The 5544-nt window shown below is 34.5% G+C and overlaps 1 protein-coding gene and 1 non-coding gene across 3 annotated transcripts in view; both read left to right on the plus strand.

The window, feature by feature from the left end:
* Htr2c (5-hydroxytryptamine receptor 2C) overlaps positions 1-5544 on the plus strand; it is a 213680-nt gene that overhangs the window by 25482 nt on the left and 182654 nt on the right. The gene's annotated exons all lie outside the window — the stretch shown is intronic.
* Positions 4430-4558, plus strand: LOC116096325. Its single transcript, XR_004120954.1, has one exon. It is a non-coding gene; the product is annotated as a small nucleolar RNA SNORA35 (small nucleolar RNA).

The raw sequence follows: 5544 nt of genomic DNA on the forward strand, positions 1-5544 counted from the left end.
ATTACCTTAACCATCATGTGGAATTCAGGATAACGTAAGCTTGTCAGAGAAATATCATAGATGGAACTTCTTGAAGTTTTTAACATATAGAAACCATTTAGTAATTATTAAACCCCCTATGAATTGTCTTTAAAAACACCTTTTACTAATAAATAAGGTCAAACCAGATGGTTGATGCTTCTGGCTACTTAGTGGGAAAGGAACTTGGTGCTTGTAGCCAGAAAACAGTGCTTCTCCACAAAATAGCATTGTTTTGAATGCTTGTAAAATGCAACACTTGTCTGAAACTTTCTGAGGTTTTTTTTTTCATACCAGCACTCCTTTCTTTTCTCATGTTCCTGAATCTCTAAGATTTCAATAGATGGTTCTTATTATTTTTGGACTTAAAATAATACTACTCATAATATTATTAAGTCTATAAATTTAGTGAGGTCCCAGGTGAAAAGTTGTCTTTTAACAGTCTAAGCAATGTTTACTCACAGTAAGGAAGTGTCCAGTAAATATTTTTGATAAATGTTAGATGAAAGTTAATGAATTACTCATTTCCATTCTTTGGTATTTTTAAATCCTTACATTTCTGCAGATCTTTGCTTCCTTTAAGTTGGGCATACACTTATCTGCTAATTGATTTTAAGAAAACACATCATGTTCCCCTGGAAATAAAAGCACAGATGATTGTCTTTATTCTACTATATTTTTGACAATTATATTAAAGTCTTATTTTGGTACTTGATGTGCTAACACTTGAGTGCAGCACAACTTTCCCACACCGTTTGCCTCTTCTTACTTCTCTTTAATTAATATTCACTTTGATGACTCTGGCACCTCTCCTGCCCTTAAAGAAAAAGTCACAATTTTTTGGTTATGAAAAGATCTTTATGTTATTGTTTAAACCATAATCACTGACTCTAAAAGTAAAAATAATGAACATGCATTTCTAACATGGAACCCAAATATTTCAGAGACATTTTCAAATTTACCGCACAAAAATAGAACTAAAAATTTATGTTTATATTTTATTTAAAATATAATTACATCATTGCCCCCTCCCTTCAACCACCCCTACACAGCCCTTTTAAATTCATGACCTCTTTTCCAATTGTTACTGTTACTGCTCTTTCTTGTTCTCTCTCCTGTGATATATAATAGATATTCACATATATGAATATATAGAGAAGTATACAGATAGACATGTGTTGCATAATATGTAAATGCATCCTACTGACTCCCTATTGTGCATTTCTCATCTGTATGTCATACACATGTCTCTAGGTATCAGTCTATGTAATGTTTAAACCTGTAATAGACTGGCCTGTCCACCAGGTGGCTGTCTTGCTAGAGTTGTTTTCAGGTATTGAGATTGATGTGGTCAAAGAGATTTTTTCCTCCCCAATGGCACAATTTTCTAAAATTTTTTAGGAAATTGTGCCATTTAGTCTACCTACAGTCTTATTTTACTATCTGGACAACCTTCTCCTTTTGGTTTGAATCCAAGGCCTTGCACCTATTAGGCAAGTGGTTGACTACTGAACTCTATCTCTGGCTGACTAAATTGGGTTCTCCCTTTCTTCCTATGTACCAGTTCAGAGAATTGACTTCTATACTAGGTTTCCCAACTAAGCAAATGAAAGCGAAGTAATTAATCAGATTTGTACGTAGTTTCCATGTACCCTACATGGTAATTGATGGTCTGTTCTCAGACAAATTTCTTCAATGTTATTGCTATCATCTACCATTGAATCGTAGCCCTTAAAAATATTTAATTTTTTTTCAAAAGTACACTGATTTTGAGTCCCTATGGCAGTGTTATAGCTGTGAGACTGGCTATTCACTAAATTCCAGGAAGGGAAAAAGATAGCCAGGTTCTCTACAGCCTTCAAAAGTAGGTCAGTGACCATTTGCAAAGTAATCATTAGCAAATACAGATCCAGAAGCTCTGTCTTCATTGTACTTCATGATATCCCTGCCATAGAGAATGTAAAGTTCTCAGTTTATGGCTTCTCAAAAAGTATAAAAATATAAGATTGTTAATTTGATCCTTTATATTAATAGATAATGCATTAAGTTAGCATTAGTACTAAAAATGCTGCAACTTACTTTGGTAAGAAGCAAAACACTACAATTACCATATCAAAACACCTCTGCCACAGAGAAAATATGCTGTTTATTGCTCTAAATTATTCATAAGTTTTCACACAATTTGTTGTAAACATCTGATTGAAAGGAGATCCGAGACCTATTACTTAATGCTCTTTTATCAAATTGCAGGTTTTTTCCCCTTCCTCTGTCTATGAAAATTACAATAAAGAATGTGTAGCATAAAGTGTCTGGGTGCTATTTGGGTAATAATGCAAGAATATCCTTGAATAATTCCAAAACAGTTACTCTTACATTGTCAGTGCTATCAGGGATTAATGGGATTGAAATGAAATGTTCACCAAGATCTCTGACCTCTCAAGGTTTTCGTGATTTTTATTGGTGAGACAACATCAGTTAACAAGAAACAAACAATAGAATAGTGTGTTCCTAAATATTAAGATCATTCATTAACAAACAGGTAGAGAACCACTGACTTCTGCATTCCAGCTAAGACTCCTTCAGAAAGTGCCCTTATCTATTAGCATGTAGCATATCCCTATGTTGCAGTTACATTGTTCAACTCATTAAGCATTTATTTCTTCTGTGCCATTCAATACCTTTGCATAAGTACCTTACATGGTACGTACTATATCAGTTTTCCTACTTGATCAAAAGGGTTTTTTTTCTTCTCTTGTTTTTTTTTGTTTGTTTGTTTGTTTTGTTTTTCTAGACAGAGTCTCACTTTGTAGACCAGGCTGCCCTAGAACTCACAGAGATCTGCCTACTTTTAGTGGGACTAAAGACTATGTCATCAAGATAATTTCTATTTTCCTTTAATTTGCCACTGTTCTATCATTTTGGACTGGAAATTATCCTTTTATGAGTAGCATATTAGCTTGTACATTTTCATTCCTGAAGAATAGATATTATCATACTCATATTATATTAATACTTATTTTTTAATTGTATTCTTGTTCTTATCTTCTTAAATCTTTAGTGTCTGGGAAGAAAAAATAGCAATCCTCAGTTTCGGGTTAGAAAACAGTCTCATCTCATACAGAACATAAAGCAAAAAGGGGGATGTCTTATATTGATTATACTGATAAAAATTATAAAAGTTTAAAAGAATCAAGCATTTATCAGAACATGAACCAAATGGATCTTTTATAGATTGATGGCAGAAATACAAATCTGTACAAATACTTGGGAAAATGTTGGCATTATCTCCTAAAATTGGATATTCACAGTGCATAATTTTAAATAACAAATTAATTATAGTAAGAGATCCATGGGTGGTGTGATGATAATAGTGATTCACACACTAAGGGTTATAATTAATCCCATTCTGTACAGTGAGGCCAGACTCTTTGATTTCAGGGGATTGAGTGTCCAGGCAGGGAACATTCAGTGTACAGGGGATATTGGTAGGTATATTTTGTTTGGTATAGGATTATTTTAGTCTTGTAATTGCCTCATAAAATTTTACTTTCTGATTTAATGAAGCAAGACATATGGGAAGAAATAATGATTATTTGCTATAGGCAGCTCCAAATGACAGGTTTTCATTTATAACCAAGAGGGGGAAAATAGAAGATGCACCAAATGGATTGTGTTCTGTTTTTGTACATGAGTGAGAAAGTGAGGTCTATCAAGGTACAAGGAAAGATGTATCATTGTCATTACTACAATTCAGATATAATGACACATGTATTTTTTATAGGAAACATTACACAGTTGTAAGTAGTCACTCCATCTTTCAGTCAATACTAGTAATACAGTACAAAAAAACCCCTTTGTTTTGTAAGGTTGAAATTATAATAGGAGTGGAAATATGTAGAATTATTAACAACAAATAATTCCCTGGTGCTGAAGAAGACACAACAGTTAAGAGTTCCTGCTGCTCTTCCAAGGGACTTAAGTCAGGTAGCTGGTAGCCTCCTGTAATTTCAGCTCCATCGGACACCCAACCCTCTTTTTAGAACTTGCACACACATGCAGAGATAAAAATGTTAGGTACAACTCCAGATGCTGCACACTTTCCCTAAAATTCTTAAAGCAATCAAGGATGAAAATAGTACTAGTCTTATTCAACCTATGCAGAAACAGAGGCCAGGAGACCATGAGTACATTCTCTAAGGTTCTACAACTATGCAGGGGCTCCTACCTCTCTGGACTCAGACTCACCTAACTTTCAACTCACATTTCTTTCTTCTGAAGTAAGCTTCATAAGTCACCCTGCCAAGTGAAAACAGTGTTGATTTCTGAGATGATTCTGGTTTCTTATTCACCTCCTCCTCCTAGCTGTTTCCTCTACACAGAGCATGTGGCTGTGCCAAAGCTTTGTTGTCTGTAGCACTGGCAAGTGACCCAGTTGGACTTTTTCTTGACCAAATGGGCATCGAACAGTGCGAAAACAAAACCCTCCGAAAGATGGGAGAGTCACACTGTGGGCTACTCCTGCATGCAGGTGGGTACAAAACTAATGGGTCCTGTGACCCTTTCTGAAAATTGTGCATGAGTAAAAAGCAGGTAGCTACATGATCTCTACTCCTAAGAAAGATAGCCATTTCCAGATTAGGTTAATAGCTAGTATTCAGTGCTATCCTTGCTAGGGAGCCATTTTAATCCTTTCTAGTTGTGCAGCTTTTAGCAATATACATCAACCTTTTTAATTTTCAGAGTTGGAGTCTATAAAATCTATTTGATCATGTTGGAATGAACAAAAGTTCTCATAGAGATTTCAGAGAAGTACATACTCATTTAAATTTTTGACAAAATGCCCATTAAGTGTTTCTGAGAAAAGACAACACATGATTTTCTTCCATTGCCATGATAAAAATGAGACTACTGTTATCCTTAGAGATGATAGCTCCCTTGCGTTCTGTTTGTTTCATGTTCTTACTACTTTCCTGAAAACCCATCCTTCCCCAGTTTCTTCACCACCTGTACATGAAAAATAGGCTTAGAGGTGTGATCTTACTTCACCATCCTTTGCTGGCCTCTTTATAATTTTAAGATATGCTCAAATATTCAAATCTCCAATAATCTCTCCCTCTACCACATAGTGAGTAATGGCCAATTCTTTGAGAGCAATGCCATTTATCTTACATACAGGTTAGAACTTACTGTTGGACATATAGTACTTCTTTCAGAAAATATAAGCTCAATGAATCATTATTTAGCCAAATGTTAATAAAACTTATCTGCAAAGTTAAACATTGATTATTGTCATCAGAACAGGATGGAGACAAGTACTAGAATATTGAATGTCATAGTTTTGGTAGCATATAAATGAATGCTCTAGAATATAGTAAAGTTGACTTTGTGAAACATGAATCCATGAGAAGGTCTGTAAGAAAAATAAGTACACCAAGGAGAGACCTCACATTTTTCTTTTAGTGATATAGATAGCAGCCATGCCTTTCTAGAAACTTCTTTTAAGATATAATCCTCTATCATAAAAGA

Source organism: Mastomys coucha, chromosome X, assembly GCF_008632895.1.
Source record: "Mastomys coucha isolate ucsf_1 chromosome X, UCSF_Mcou_1, whole genome shotgun sequence".
Classification (NCBI taxonomy): Eukaryota; Metazoa; Chordata; class Mammalia; order Rodentia; family Muridae; genus Mastomys; species Mastomys coucha.